The 16955-nt window shown below is 45.5% G+C and overlaps 1 pseudogene; it reads right to left on the reverse strand.

Moving 5' to 3' along the window:
• Positions 1–1749: 1749 nt before the first annotated feature.
• LOC101356829 (galectin-9-like) lies at positions 1750–14749 on the reverse strand (annotated as a pseudogene).
• Positions 14750–16955: the final 2206 nt, after the last annotated feature.

The raw sequence follows: 16955 nt of genomic DNA on the forward strand, positions 1-16955 counted from the left end.
GGGGTGTCACCAGGGTAGGCTTCCTGGAGGGGATGCAGTATTGTTGCAGTGTGAGGGTGTAGGTTAAAGGGCAGAGAAAGAGAGGGTCTGAAATCACCTCCCACCTGGAGTGCACAGCTGGTGGCTTGGGGATTGGGGAAGAGTCCAGTGGGGAGCTGGATGGTTGAGAGAAAGAGGAGGAGGTGCAGGCCTGTGCAGGGAGCTTGGGAAGGCTCAGGACACTCCCTGCCAAGGGACTGAACATGGGGCCTCAGCCTGCACAGAGGGCCCCCAGGCATGCCCCTCTCATTGGAAGGTAGGATTTGTGTAGCTGGAGCCTCAGGGACTGCCAGTTGAGGAAGGCTGTCCAGGCCAGCTGGGTTCCCCCTCCAGGCTAGCTGCTGCCCAAAGCAGGGCCAGACAAGGCATGGTCTCCCAGAAATGCCCCAGGTCACAGGCTGGATGGAAAGGGCTGATCTGGGGCTGGGGCTGGGGCTGGGGCTGGGGCAGGAGTGCTGGATTAGAGTGACGAGGAGATCCAAACAGGAATGTGCCCCAGCTCGCTAGCGAAGCATCCGGGGTCTCCTATGTCTTCACGTTGGTCAGCTGGATGTCACTTGCCACTTCCAGGTTGTTGATGGCCAGCAGGTTTTCCTTTCGGTGTTGGTATTCACACAAGAGCTGATTGTTCACGCCATGTTGAGGTGGTGTCTTTCATACAATATACACACCTGGGCAGAGAGGCCACAGCATTTGCATTACACTTGGAAAGTCCTCAGACAAAATGCAGGCTTGTGTCTCCCTCCCTCCTTCCTTACCTACCGACCTCCTTTAACCCCTTCTTCCTCAAATATTGTTAACCTCATACCCAGCATTCTAGCTATACTGAATCATTTACTCTTCTAATCATGTCATGCCATATCACATGCTGTTCTTCCATACTTTCACATATGCTGTTCCCTCTGCTTAGAATGCCCTTTCTGCTCTGCTTCCCACCCCAGAGTACCTTCCCCACATGAATAACTGCTAATCACCCTTCAGGAGTCAACCCCCTGTGGCAAGCCTTCCCCGCCTTTCTCCGCCTCCTCACCCCCTCCTAGTCGGAATTTGGGCCTCCGCAGACTTCCCCGACACCATCACTCTGGGTGATTCATGGTTGTTTCTCTCTCCCTAACTGGCCCCTGAGCCAGTAGAGGCAGAAACTCTGGCTTGTATCCCTAGTACCCAGCACATAGGAGTGCTTTGTGCCTGAACTCCTAACTTGTCATAAACAAGTAAATCAATTTTATATGACAATCTAGGAGCCCTGAAAATCAAAGGCAAAGTTGAGGAATCAGACTGAGTGGCAGGCGGAGGGAGAGATGGTTCAGATGCAGCAAGGAGTTGCCAGACCTGACCTGGCAGGAGCCAGCACCCTTCAGACCAGCTCAGCTCGTGTGAGTGGTGAGGCAAGGAGTGGTGCTCAGGAGGCGTTTTCCATATTGGGAGAGGCCCAGCAGTAGAGAGTCTACTTGGCCATCCAGAACCAGTGAAAAGGTGTGCTCAATCAGCAAAAGATAAGTACTTGCATCTGGCCTACAGCACAGATCAAATAACACCCTCTTTGGGAAAAATCTTTCTCCCATTTCTCTCCCCCTTCCCCGCTCTGCACTGATCCAGGCTGGCTGCAGCAATTGCCATGTCCCCTGGGCCGGAAGTATGACCCTGAACCATTCTCCCAGCCTTGGAGATGGAGCAAATTAACAAACAGGCAAAAAACGGCCACCTCCCCTAAGCCAGGAACTCAGGGTAGGCCAGCTCCTTCACCTAGGCACAGGCATAATGGGTCCACAGACTTTGAATGACTTTCACACCTGCATAGACTTGTGTGGGCCCATTTCAACAGCGTAGGCCCTCATTACCACAGTACAACAGAGTGTATATCTGAAGTCTGACTTCAATCGTTTCAGCTGTGGGGTGAAAGGCTCGTGACATTTGACACTGGTCTGCCCATTGAGCAGGTTCCTTGCCTGCCCACATTGGGGGCCCGAGGACTGGTGGCTCCACTTACACCACCTAGCCACCTGTGACAGGGGTCCAAGAATAAGTGGTGCCTCCTAGTCCTTACATCCAACAGCATTGGGTGCTCATAGTCCAACTGCAAAACCCATCCACCTACGTGCTTTAGGGAACAGGGACACACTTTCCTCCTAGACACTCAGGGGCTGCCACTGGCCCCCTGCCTTGCTCAGCATGTGACCTCCTGCTGCAGCCAGATGCCTGTGCCTACACCAATCACCTGTGTCTGTCTAGGACTGTAGGTGATGGCCTGCATGACACATTTGGTGGCTGACTACCAGGACATCTGAGCTGAGTCCAAACAGGAGGAAGGAGCAGACTCCTGGGCTCACATACTTAGTGGCAGGGGTGTCGGTGATCAGGCTAGCTCACATGAGCAGCCTATTTGGGCATATCAAAACAAAACAAAACAAGAAGCTAGGACACAGTAAGCAAACCCAAAATAAAAAAATATAATAATTTATGGATGGCTCAGAGACAACAGTCAATACCAAATCACTTAAACAGGCAGACCGTGATGGCTTCAGCAAGCTCCCAAAATAAAGAATTAAGAAATTTTCCAGACGAAGAGAATTTCTTCGTATTACAAGGGCAGAATACAAAAGATTAATATACAGAACTCTTCAAGATATCAGGAAGGAGATCAGGCAAAATGCAGACCAATCCAGGGAACACACAGACCAAGCAATACAGGAACTTAAGAAGATCAGAGAAGAACGTAATGACAAATTTAACAGGCTGCAAGAATCCATAGAGAGACAGCAATCAGAAATCCAGAAGATTAACAATAAAATTTCAGAATTAGACAACTCAATAGAAAATCATAGGAGCAGAATTGAGGCAATGAAAGTCAGAATTAATGAGATTGAAGACAAAGCACTTGACACCAACTTATTTGAAGAAAAATCAAATAAAAGGATTTAAAAAAATGAAGACACCCTAAGAATTATGTAGCACTCTATCAAGAGGAATAATCTACGAGTGATTGGAGTACCAGAACAGGGGGGGATAACAGAAAATAGAGAGAATTGTTGAGATTTGTTGGCAGAAAACTTCCCTGATATCATGAAAGATGAGAAGATATCTATTCAAAATGTTCATTGAACCCCACACAAGTTAGATCCCAAAAGAAAGTCACCAAGTCATTATAATCAAACTTGCCAAAACCAAAGATAAAGAAAGAATTTTAAGAGCAGCTAGGGATAAACGAAAAGTCATCTGCAAAGGAGAGTCAATAAGAATAACCTGACTACTCAGCAGAAACCATGCAGGCAAGAAGGCAATGGGATGACATACATAAAGCCTGGAAGGAAAAAAATTGCCAGCCAAGAATTATATATCTAGCAAAACTGTCCCTCAAATATGATGGAAAAATTAGGACATTTCCAGATAAACAGAGGTTTAGGGAATTCGCAAAAAAGCCAAACCAAAATTACAAGAAATACTAAAGGGAGTCCTACAGTTAGAAAATCAATAACATCAGATAACAACCCTAGACTAGAACACAGGACAGAGCAACCAGATATTAACCCAGAGAGGGAAGTCACAAAAGTAAATCAAAGCTAAAACACTGAACTAGGGAAACAGAGATGTCAATACGTAAAAGGTAACAACATTAAAACAAAAAAGAGGGACTAAAAAATGTAGACATAAAGAAAGGACAGGTTTAAACTTAGAAAAACAGGGTAAATATTAAGGTAATCACAAAGAAAACTAACAATCCTACACATCAAAATAAAAAACAAGAAAAATATAAAGACTCAGCAAACACAAAATCAACAACAATGAAAAAGATGAAAAGAAAATACAGAAAGAAAAACAATTCAGCGCAGAAAATTAAGCGAACAAAGAAACTGTGAACAACACGCAAAAAAAGACATCAAAATGACAGCACTAAACTCATACCTATCAATCATTATGCTGAATATAAACGGACTAAATACACCAATAAAGAGACAGAGAGTGGCAGAATGGACAAAAAAAAACACCATCCATCTATATGCTGCTTACAAGAGACACATCTTAGACTTAAAGACACAAGCAAACAAACTCACAGAATGGAAAAAAATATATCAAGCAAACTACAGTCAAAAAAGAGCAGAAGTGGCAATCTTAATCTCTGACAGACTATATTCTCCCTGGTCCACAACCTCCCAATGGGAACCTCCCACTGTATTAAAATTTGAACTCCTTTTTATTCCCTCAAGGCCCTAGTCTTTGCAAATCTGGTTGCAGAGTATTGGGGCATGTTTTACAAATACAGGCACACCCCCTCATTTTTTTTTTTTTTAACTCCAAGGTGATCTGAATGTGCTGTCAGGGTTGAGAACGCCTGCTGTCTGCAGTCTGAGCCTCTAGCCTCCTCACGTCACACCTCTGCCCCTCACTCTACCCCAAACACCTGGACTTGCTGTTTCTTGTCAGGCCACACTCATGGTTCTGAACATTAGCATATTCCAAGCCCACCTGGAATGCTCTCCCCATGGGTCCTTGCTTGGCTGGCTTCTTCCCTCTCAGGCAGGGTGGCCCTGCCCCGGGACTCACTGAATCCCATTGTCCTATCACTTTCGGCATAGCACCTGTTTTATCTGCAGTTATCTTGTTCGGCATTTGTTTCCTTGTTCCTCCCCCACCAAGACTGTGGGAGCCCGACCTTGTCTGCCTTCTTCCTGGCTGTGTCCTCCGCACCTAGGGTGCTTCCTACAAGGAGTGGCTCTGCATAAAATAGTTGATAAGTGCATTTGCTGAATGAATAAATGAATGAGTGAGTAAATGAATGAGGCCTCATTTTCACGTTCGATTTGTCACTTATCGACTGTGTGACTTCAGGCAAGTAACCTGCACTTGTGAGTTTGTTTCTTCATCTGTAAAAATCAGATGGCAACACCTACCTCGTGTGGGGCAATAACAATAATAAAATTAATAGTATCAATAACACTAGAATAATAATTTTTTGGATACTTTGCCTTCTTCTAGGCCCAGCCTCACCTCAGATGCTTCAGCCTACATCCCATTCAGTGTCCCCAGGCCCCCTCCACCCCACCCCTCCCTTTGCCCCACACCAGAGCCTCTGAGCTCCAGGCTTAGGCCCCTTACTGAGAAGTTCTGGCTGCGTTTGAAGTGCATTTTCCCAGGCAGGCTGCACTCCTCAGACCCCCAAGAATTGTTGATCTTGGTGTTGCGGACCACAGCATTCTTACTGAAGCAAGGGCTGAAGTGGAAGGCTATATCACTCCCAGAGCGCAGGTTGATGTAAAACCTGTGGGTGGACAGCTCACATTGACCACCTTTGCCCACTGAGCCCTGGGCCCCAGTCCCTCTCTTCCTTCTCAGCCCGCCCTGGGGCAGGAGAATGGCCAGAATGGCCTTGGGGTTCTCTCTCATCCCCAAGATCCCTGGGAACCCGGCTTACATCCAGGCATTGGGCAGGACACAACGATGCGCTTGGACTGGCACAGATCTCCCAGGATGGCAGTGAAGTGAGGCAGAGTCTATGGGAGAAGGGGCAGGTCAGCCACCAGCAGCCACAGCCACTGCTGAGCACTGCAGGAGGGGAATATTGTACAGATTTCCATGAATGTGACTGTCAACTGAGCTTGGGAGCAGTGCCTATGAGTAATATAGTTTAGAGAAAGCACCCCATAATGTCTTTATTTGATCTAGTAAACATCAAAGGAAAACTTTCTAGCATTCTTCAAATTAATGGACTTAAGCCATCAGGAAAGGAACTTTGGTTGGACACTAAAAGACACTTGGGCTGAAAAGGGGAGGCCACATGATTTTTTTTTTTTTCCTAGCTGATAACCACCTGGGTATCTGATATTCCTCTTTTTCTTAATTACTATTTTATTTTTTTAATTCTATTTTAGATGAAGGTTTACAGAGCAAATTAGTTTTTCATTAAACAATTAATACACATATTGTTTTGTGACATTGGTTGCTAACCCCCCAACATGTCAACACTCTCCCCTTCTCAACCTTGGGTTCCCCATTACCAGCTTTCCTGTCCCCTTCTGCCTTCTCGTCCTTTCATCTGGGCTGGTGTACCCATTTAGTCTCGTTTTGTTTTATGAGCCTGTCTAATCTTTGACAGTAGGGTGAACCTCAGGAGTGACTTCAGTTAAAAGGGAGTCTGGGGGCCATACTCTCGAGATTTCTCCAGTCTCTGTCAGACGAGTAAGTCTGGTCTTTTTTTTTTTTTTTTTTTGGAAGCCACATAATTTGATCATGTTGAAGAGACTATTTTAAAGTCGAAAGCTCCTTTCAACAGTCTTCTAATGTACTTCGGTGTTTTTAGGAACTTCAGCTTTGAATTTGGTGAAGCCTAGGTTCATCCCCACGCTGCTCCTCACATCCCACTCTGCCCGACACAAGCAAAACGTCTGTCCCTCCCCAAGAAACCACTTACATAGGTCAGGCAGTGGTACACCATGGGTGGGATTCTGAGATTCTGTTGCAAAGAGACCAGGAAATTCAATGAGGTTGTGCGCACACACAGGCACCCACATGCTCTAACAGGGATGCTCCCATGTGAGGCTGAGGTCAGGGGGCTTCCAGCCCCTCGGGTTCTCTCATTCACCTGTCTTATCCTGTTGGCCTTCATGAAACTTCCAGTTATGTTCCTGGGCCCCATCAAGGTTACCTGCCCCTCAACCCCTCCCATGTAGCCCCACTATCTCCCCTACTCATTCACATAGGCAAGAAGAGAATAAGAAGGGGTTATGCCTATGATCATAGTAACATCACTTGGAGAAGATGGGCTGGACAGGGACAACATGGCTGTTCTACTAAAACAAAAAGCCCACAGGGGGAAGACAAGCATTAACGGAGCCAAGAAAGAATGGAAAGGTGGGGGCAGAGGCAAGAGGGAGCAAGCCAGGCAGGCAGGGGAGTGGGGAGGATGGCACAGAGGGAGAGAGAGAAAGGCTTAGGCTCCAGCAAGTACAGCAAGGTGTCAATCTCTCTCTCCCACCTCACAGGGGAAAGAGTGGGTAGGGAAGGAATGGCAGAGATGATGACCAAAGGGAGAGGAACCCATATGTGTTGCGGGCCTACTGTGTGCTTCACTTGTCCAGCGCTAGCCCACTCAAATGCCAATAGTGGTGCCGGCAGCTCCAATCCAGCTTCAGGAATGTGAGCCCAATATACCCCAATCTTCCCATTTTTCACAAAAAGGACAGAGATCCAGATTTCCCTGTGGTATCTCCTGGTCTTTTAGATATGGGCAACACATTCAAAATGTTTGAAACATAAGAGGGTCAAATTGTCCCTTGTGAGGTCTCGGGGGCCATTTTGAGACCTCTGACATATATTGTCTCACTGAAGCCACACAACACCCCATGGGATGGCAATGCTTATGCTCATTCTACAGATGAAGAAACTGAGGCTAGGAGAGGCTAAGTTACTCATCTAAGAGCCCAAAGCCAATGAGAATGGCTGAGTTGGGAATTTGAACTGGATTCCATCTGATTCCCCAGCCTGGGCTCTTTCTGGAATTACACTGCCTCCTAACCAGGGTGGAAATGGAGAGCAGCAGAGAGCCAAGTGGCTGAGGAGTCTGTGAGACTAATGCAGGTGCTCCAGACAGAGATGGTGACAAGGAAGGGCATGACGACAGAGGAGAAGGGAGAGGTCAGACACTAGGACGGGGAGCCAGAGGTGTGTCCCCAAAGTCACCTGACTGGGAGATTAGGCCGGTATCTTCAGGCCCACCCAATAGGGACTAGGCACAGATAGTCTGGGCCCTGCATCCCAGCCCAAGAACGGGTTCCAGGTGGACAGACCTGGAACTCGATGGAGTTTAGCTGCAGAGGACCTCGGACCGAAATGGTGTCCGCGTGGTGGAAGGGCACCCAGTGTGAGTACTACATGAAATATCTCCCGTTCACCACCACCTGCCAAGGGAGTGCATATTCCAGGAGAAGAATCCCAGGCCAGATGGAGGAGCACACCTGAGCCTCCTGGCACCCTGTTTCTTAAAATTAAGCCCCAGGTATGCTTTTCACATCCATCGTGTGCCAGTTACAGGAGTGTGCGTGGGATTTAAAGTGCATCCAAACCCAATCTCTACTTGGCTTTGACTTAGTTCTTATGATGTGTTTGTTGACTTATTGTAGTAGGTTTGTCTTCCTAATCATAGCTCACCTGGGGTGTTATTCACCTATGCACCACAGTAGGAATTGTTCACTGGGGAGCAGGGGAGAGGCAACCGCAGGTTTTACATCGAGTGGGTAGGCATGTCCATGTTCACACAGACAAGCATAGACACAGATGTACTCTCTCCCAGCTAACTCCCCAAGTTGAGAGACACTGCTAGCAAAAGTAATTTGCAATAGCTTATGAAACTAAACAATTAATGGATCCTAGATAAAGACTGGTACAATGTTGCAGAAAACCAGAATTTATCATGGACCTGAAGTGGCGGAAGGACTACAGCAGAGGGATGCAATTAACTTGGACTTTCAAGACACGTGCCTGGGTGGTGCAAACAGTTAACAAATGCACTTAGCTGCTGACTAAAAGGTTGGAGCTTTGAGTCCACCTTGAGGTGCTTCAGAAGAAAGGCCTGGTGATCTACTTCTGAAAAATCAGCCATGTGGTCTGTGGAGCATAGTTCTATTCTGACACACATGAGGTTTCCATGAGTCAGAGTCCATGCAATGGCAACTGCTTTTTTTTTTTTTTTTTTAAGAAACACAAGGTCAAAAATCAGCATGTGATACATCTAGTTCTGATTTTCTGAATAAAAGAGGCAACAGCTGCACTTGTTGACAAAGGTGAAGGTGTGTAAGGAGACTGTGCAACCATTGATAAGGACCTTACAAGACAATGGTCCTGTTTTTAGAGAAGAGTTTTGCTACCACCTGATCTCAATGGGGTGATTATTTAAAGGCCCTGCACTCAGTGTGACGGAGCTGGGCTGGCTGGGAGCCTGGGGATGGGGTCGGGGAGAAATAGGAGGGTTTCTGCTCACCTTGAAATGCAAGCTCTGCACCAGGACACAGATCTCAAAGGGCTTCCCCTTCTGGAAAGGCATTTGCATATTCCTCTCCTCAGACACCCAGGACCTATTCTTCTTCGTATTGCAGACCACATACCCTCCCTTTTCAAACCAAGGGTTGAACTGGAAGGCAATATCATTTTCACCTTGGCTGGTCTGAAAGTTCACAGCAAACCTAGGCCAAGGGAAATCAAATAGTCTTCTGTAGCATGGTTTATTGCCAGTGATGGGAACAGGAGGTCTTCAGTCCCTTTGACTTACGATTGTCTGGGAACTTGCATAAAAACTGTGTGGCAGAGACTAATTTGTTGGCATTGTTTTTGTTCGCCTAATTCAAACTTGGTGTGTTTGTTTGTTCAGCTATTGCTTTTTGCCCTTACAGCATTATCTTCTAGAAATAAATAGAAAATGAGTAAAGAAAAGTGTAGACGCTAGCAACCAGAAACGTAGGTCTTAGAAACTAACTACAAATTTGTATGAAAGATGGAAGTTGTTAAACATGCTCATTTGGGAAAGAAAAGAACAAAATTAAAGAACATTTAAAACAGATGGAGATATACCTACAAACCCCCATGTGTCTGTCAGTTTATTGTACTGTGGGAGTTTGCATGTTGCTGTGATGCTAGACGCTATGCCACCGCTATTCAGATACCAGCAGGGTCACCCATGGAGGACGGGTTTCAGCTGAGCTTCCACACTAAGACAGACTAGGAAGAAGGACCTGACAGTCTACTTCTGAAAAGAATTAGCCAGTGAAAACCTTATGAATAGCAGTGGAACATTGTCTGATATAGCACCAGAAGATAAGCCCCCCAGGTTGGAAGGCACTCAAAAGACAACTGGGGAAGAGCTGCCTCCTCAAAGTAGAGTTGAACTTAATGACGTGGATGGAGTCAATCTTTCAGGACCTTCATTTGTTGATGTGGCATGACTCAAAATGAGAAGAAACAGCTGCAAACATCCATTATAATCGGAACGTGCAATGTACGAAGTATGAATCTAGGAAAATTGGAAATCGTCAAAAATGAGATGGAACGCACAAACATCGATATCCTAGGCATTAGTGAGCTGAAATGGACTGGTATTGGCCATTTTGAATCGGATAATCATACGGTCTACTATGTCGGGAATGACTACTTAAAGAGGAAAGGCATTGCATTCATCGTCAAAAAGAACATTTCAAGATCTATCCTGAAGTACTACGCTGTCAGTGGTAGGATAATATCCATACTCCTACAAGGAAGACCAGTTAACACGACTATTATTTCAAATTTACGCACCAACCACTAAGGCCACAGATGAAGAAACTGAAGATTTTTACCAGCTTCCATAGTGTGAAACTGACAGAACATGCAATCAGGATGTGTTGATAATTACTGGTGACTGGAATGAAAAAACTGGAAACAAAAAAGAAGGATCGGTAGTTGGAAAATATGGCCTTGGTGATAGAAATGGTGCCGGAGATCGCATGATAGAATTCTGTAGGACCAACGACTTCTTCATTGCAAATACCTTTTTTCACCAACATAAATGGCTACTATACACGTGGACCTCGCCAGATGGAATACACAGAAATCACATTGACTACATCTGTGGAAAGAGGCGATGGAAAAGCTCAATATCATCAGTCAGAACAAGGCCAGGGGCCAACTGCTCATATGCAAGTTCAAGCTGAAACTGAAGAAAATTAGAACAAGTCCACAAGAGCCAAAGTATGACCTTGAGTATATCCCACCTGAATTTAGATACCATCTCAAGAATAGATTTGACGCATTGAATACTAATGACCAAAAACCAGACGAGTTGTGGAATGACGTCATGGACATCATACATGAAGCAAGAGGTCATTAAAAAGGCATGAAAGAAAGAAAAGACCAAAATGGATGTTAGAAGAGACTCTGAAACTTGCTCTTGAATGTCGAGTAGCTAAAGCAAAAGGAAGAAATGAAGTGAAAGAACTGAAGATTTCAAAGGGCAGCTCGAGAAGACAAAGTGAAGTATTACAAGGACATGTGCAAAAAGCTGGAGATAGAAAACCAAAAGGGAAGAACACCCTCAGCATTTCTCAAGCTGAAAGAACTGAAGAAAAAAATTCAAGATTCGAGATGCAATATTGAAGGATTCTACGGGGAAAATATTAAACGACACAGGAAGCATCAAAAGAAGATGGAAGAAATACACAGAGTCATTATACCAAAAAGAACTGGTTAAGTTCAACCACTTCAAGAGGTAGCATAAGATCAGGAACCAATCGTACTGAAGGAAGAATTCCAAGTTGCACTGAAGGCATTGGCGAAAACCAAGCCTCCAGGAATTGACAGAATATCAATTGAGATGTTTCAACAAAAGGATGCAGCACTGGAGGTGCTCTCTCTTCTATGCCAAGAAATCTGGAAGACAGCTACCTGGCCGACTGGAAGAGATCCATATTTATGCCTATTCCCAAGAAAGGTGGTCCAACCGAATGTGGAAATTATCGAACAATATCATTAATATTACATACAAGTTAAATTTTGCTGAAGCTCATTCAAAAGCAGCTTCAGCAGTATATCAACCAGGAACTACCAGAAATTCAGGCTGGATTCAGAAGAGGATGTGGAACCAGGGATATCATTGCTGATGTCAGAAGGATCCTGACTGAAAGCAGAGAATACCACAAAAATGTTTACCTCTTCTTGACTATGCAAAAGCATTTGACTGTGTGGATCATAACAAATTATGGATAATATTGTGAAGAATGAGAATTCCATAACACTTAACTGTACTCATGAGAAACCTGTACATAGATCAAGAGGCAGTTGTTTGAACAGAACAAGGGGATACTGGGTGGTTTAAAGTCAGGAAAGGTGTGTGTCACCGTTGTATCCATTCGCCATACCTATTCAATCTGTATAATGAGCAAATAATCCAAGAAGCTGAACTACATGAAGAAGAACAGGGCGTCAGGATTGGAGGAAGACTCATTAACAACCTGCCTATGCAGACGACACAACCTTGCTTGCTGAAAGTGAAGAGGACTTGAAGCACTTACTGATGAAGATCAAAGACCACAGCCTTCAGTATGGATTACACCTCAACACAAAGAGAACAAAAATCCTCACAACTGAACAAATAAGCAACATCATGATAAAAGTAGAAAATATTGAAGTTGTCAAAGATTTCATTTTACTTGGATCTACAATCAACGCCCATGGAAGCAGCAGTCAAGAAATCAAAAGACATATTGAGTTGGGCAAATCTGCTGCAAAAGACCTCTTTAAAATGTTGAAAAACAAAGATGTCACCTTGAAGACTAAGGTGTGCCTGACCCAAGCCATGGTATTTTCAATTGCATCATATGCATGAGAAGGCTGGACAATGAATAAGGAAGACTGAAGAACCATTGATGCCTTTGAACTGTGGTGTTTGTGAAGAATATTGAATATACCATGGACTGCCAAAAGAATGAACAAATCTGTCTTGGAAGAAGTACAACCAGAATGCTCCTTAGAAGCAAGGATGACAAGACTACATCTTCCATACTTGGGACATGTTATTAGGAGGGATCAGTCCCTGGAGTAGGGCATCATGCTTGATAAAGTACAGGGTCAGCAAAAAAGAGGAAGACCCTGAACGAGATGGATTGACACAATGTCTGCAACAATGGGCTCAAGCATAACAACAATTGTGAGCATGGTGCAGGACCAGGGAGTATTTTGTTCTGTAATACGTTGGGTCACTATGAGTTGGAACCGACTCGACGGCACCTAATAACAACAACAACATACCTACAAAGGTAATGTCTAAAAGGTAAGGCATAGAATAAATATTAACTCTCAGGGCATGACAACTTTTAATATGAGCATCTTTCCCATATTGGATGTTGAGGTTTCTGTCAAGAACATGTGAGGTGTGGAAGTAGAACCCATGAAGCCAGCTGGGCCTGGACTCAGGCCCCAGTTCTGCACTGTTCGTCATTTGGGATGACCACCAAACCACAATGCCCTCAACTTACTGAATCCAGGAGAGGGAGTGACTCTCTTCCTACAGTCCCATGGTAGTGCAAAGAGTTAACACACTAGGCTGCTACTGAAAGGTTGGAGGTTCCAGTCCACCCAGAGACACCTTGGAAGAAAGGCCTGGCCGTCTACTTCCACAAAACCAGCCATTGAGAACCCTAAGGAGCACAGTTGCACTCTGACACACATGGGGTCACCACAAGTCAGTGTTGACTTGACAACAAATGGTATCCCTCTTTCTACAGAGTGATTAAGTGAGGACTGTTCACGAAGCCCCCTACACAAGTGCATGTTCAATTGTGCCCCCCTAACCCTTGTACCTGTGAATGTGATCTTGTTTGGAAATAGGGTCTTTGACAGTGTTATCAGTTTTGACTTGAGGTCATATTGAAGTAAAGGTGGGTCCTAATCCAAACTGAGTAGTGTCCTTCTAAAGAGAAGAGAGACACAGAGAGAGGGCAAAGATGGCCTTGCAGGATGCATGTGCAAGTCAAGGAACACCTGGGGCCACCAGAAGCCACTAGAGACATGGAAGGATCTTCCCATAGAGCCTTCAGAGAGAGCATGGCTCTGCTGACACCCTGATTTCCAACTTTCCGGATCCAGAACTGTAAGACAATAAATTTCTGTTCTCACAAGCCACTCAGTTTGTGGTATTTTTTATGGCAACTGTAAGAAACTAATCCAGAATGGTGTGAAGGGGACCCAGAATGTTCCATGGCTCATGTATAGGGACAAGAGAGCAAGAGAGCTATTGGGGCAGAAGATGTCTGGGGTTGAGACATAGGAGCTTCTGAGGGGGAGCCGTGTGTCCAGAAGGGCTTTAGCAGGCAGCCACCACAGAGAACCCAGCCTATCACCCAGACGGGGAACCTCAGCTTTGGTTATCAAGGACGGCACAAAGGCCTGCGTGAGACATTTGTATTTTGTATTGGGAGTCCCTGGGTTAATGTGCCCTCTGCTAACCAAAAGGTTGGAGGTTCAAGTCCACCCAGAGGCTCCTTAGAAGAAAGGCCTGATGATCTACTTCTGAAAAATCAGCTATTGAAAACACTATGGGGCACAGTTCTACTCTGACACAAACAGAGTCGCCATGAGTCAAACTCAACTCCACCGCAACTGGTACTTGTATTTTGTATTGACTCAATTTTTTCCTGAAAAGACTTTGAAATTAAAATAGACCAAATTACTTTTGGTAGAAACTTTAAATATTTTCACATCAGCAGAATGAGGGCTCCAAAGTAGAGGAGAACAGTTATGGGAAATGAAGCAAGTTAAACTTTGGCAACTCTGGGCCATAGTGTGCCAAGTTCAAGCCTGTAACATAATATTCTGCCTCTGCGGGGGGGCCTGCTTCCTTCCTTAGATTGGGAGCTCCTTGGGGGCTGGGGGTCCCAGGGGCCCGTTAACTTTACAGTCTATGGTAATAGTGCCCTCAGGTAGCGGGCACTGGGGAGCAGCTCACTGAGTGTTGGCAGGGCCCACCCTGCTCATCTGTATCCCAGGAGCCAGGTGTGGGCCCAGCAGGGATGTTGTTGGTTCAATGGACCAGAGCTGATGGGCTCCATGGTTTGCTAAGAGACAGGCTGGAGAGAAACAACTGTGCCAGGTACCTGGATTCATTGGAGGAAAGAACGGTCCCCTTGATGATGATCTGAAGTCCATCCTGGAGGCCCCCTAGAATTGGCCCATGGAAACAAATGGTGGAGACCAGTCAGTCAGCCTGCTCCTCGGTTGGCTCTCTGTCAGCACTTGCTAATGGCTAGCCTGTGTGTGTTGGACACCTTGCTGGAGGCAAAGGGTGTGGCTGTGAACTAGACAGATCAAGTCTCTCAGCCTCACAGACCTTCTGACTGTTTGAGGAAGTCAGCCCACATAGAGGTTACCAGAAGGAGGGCCTTAGAGGCAGGGGAAGTAGCATGTACATGGGCCCTGATTGAGATGGGAAGGAACCAGAGCAGTGATGGGGGATGCAGGACCCCAGATCAAGCTCCCAGCAAAGGTCCCAAGAGGTCCAAAGGATCAAAGGGACCCATCAACCTATTCTGGAGGGTAAGCCTTCTGCTCTCCTGAGAGTGCCAAGAAGGCACTCCCATTGCCCCCAAAGGACATTGGCGACCATGACTTTTGCCCTCCCAGCTATCTCTGGTAGTGCCACTTCTCCAATCCTCTGTGCCATGGGGCCACCCCTCATCTACTCTTTCCCCTAGACTCCCCATCTGTGATAGTTAAGGTTATGTGTCATCTTGGCTAGGCCATGATTCTCAGTGGTTTGCAGGTATTATATAATCATCCTTCATTTTGTGATCTGATGTGAGCAGCCAATCAGTTGAGATGAAAGTTTTCTTGGGGGTGTGGTCTGCATCTAATACATATGGATATTCCAGCAAAACTCGCCTTCTCTGATTCTGCATCTGAATCATCATCCTATGAATTTTAGCTCTTGGGACTTGAGCCAGCAGCCTGTCAGTTGACCTGCAGATTTTCAATTGGCCAGCTTCCAAAGCCCCATGAACCAGCAGCCTGTCGTCTGACGTACCAGTTTTGGGTTCCTCAGCACCTGCAACCATGTGAGTTAGGAGGAACCTTCAGCCTGGCACCTGATCCAAGGATTCGGGACTTGCCAGCCTCCATAACTTTTTGATATATTTCCTGGAAATAAATATCTCTGTATTTATATATATACATTTCACTGGTTTTGCTCCTCTCGGGAACCCAGTCGAAGACACCATCCCTTCCCTCAGGCCCTCAGTGGCCTCTAAAGCCCCTGTGTGGTATCTTCACTCCCCCTAGGTTCCACTGGCAACCACTTTATCAAATTCTCTCCTGTGGGCCTCTCCAAAGGAGCAGCGGCTGTGGTGAGGCATGCATCTGTTACAGAGTCAGGCATACTCCAAGTCTGAATGCCAGCTCTGCTGCTCATTATCTGAGCTGCCTTGGATAGTCAATTTAACTTCTCTTTGCCTCAGTTTGCTCATCTGTAAAATAGGGACAAGCCTCATCCTACTTCATAAGATTCTTGTGATGATTTTGTGAGAAAAAGTCTGTAGAACAGACCGGCACATAGTAGGAACCTTCCACCTCCACCCCGTTAGACTCTCTAAGAAAAATTCCCAAGCTGGTTATTTCCAACTTTCAGACTTTATCTCCAGGATGCCTTTTATTCAATGTGGTTCTACAACCTGCATTAAAACAACATTCTATTTCTTAGGAGATTTTTCCATTGTTGATTTCTTCTCTGACATCTTCTGTATGTCAATTCCCTACAGAAATGAAATACCTCCAGCAGCCGGCAGGTAATGTCAATGAGTGAGATGGCCAGGAAGGACACAATAGGGAGTGGTGTGGACTATGACAAACTGTACATCACATTTCTCATCTAACAGGGCAGCATCCACTCAGCTGTAACCAATTGTTGCCATCCCGGCTCAGTGTTGGCAGAGCTTCCACATTTTTAAGAGAAGACAGAAATCACAATTTTCTTTTCCGTAAAATGTTCTAGTTTCTGTGAAAAATCTTTTCAAAAGCATAATGTAAGAATCCCTATATTATAGACACACATATTGCAATATCTGCAAAGGAAATGATATAATATCCGAATTTACTTCAAAATAACCAGAGAGTGGAAAGGGAAGTAGGTGGGGGTATAGGGAAGTACTATTGGCCATGAGCTGATAATGGTATAAGCTGGGTGATAGGTACATATTGTTTATGATACTATTCTTATTGTGTGTTTGAATTTTCTATAATAAGTTAAAACAAACACTGAGCAGGTCAAAGAAAAACACCCGTCACCCAAATTCATTCCACATTTACCCCACTGGCCACCGCTTCCTGGCCTGTGTCTTGAGTTGTGCCGCCACACAGAAGCCATGGGAAACCCACCCTAGCTCAGTGCACACAGCTGGCACTGGAAATGC

This window comes from Trichechus manatus, unplaced genomic scaffold (assembly GCF_000243295.1).
Source record: "Trichechus manatus latirostris isolate Lorelei unplaced genomic scaffold, TriManLat1.0 scaffold00138, whole genome shotgun sequence".
NCBI classification, from domain to species: domain Eukaryota; kingdom Metazoa; phylum Chordata; class Mammalia; order Sirenia; family Trichechidae; genus Trichechus; species Trichechus manatus.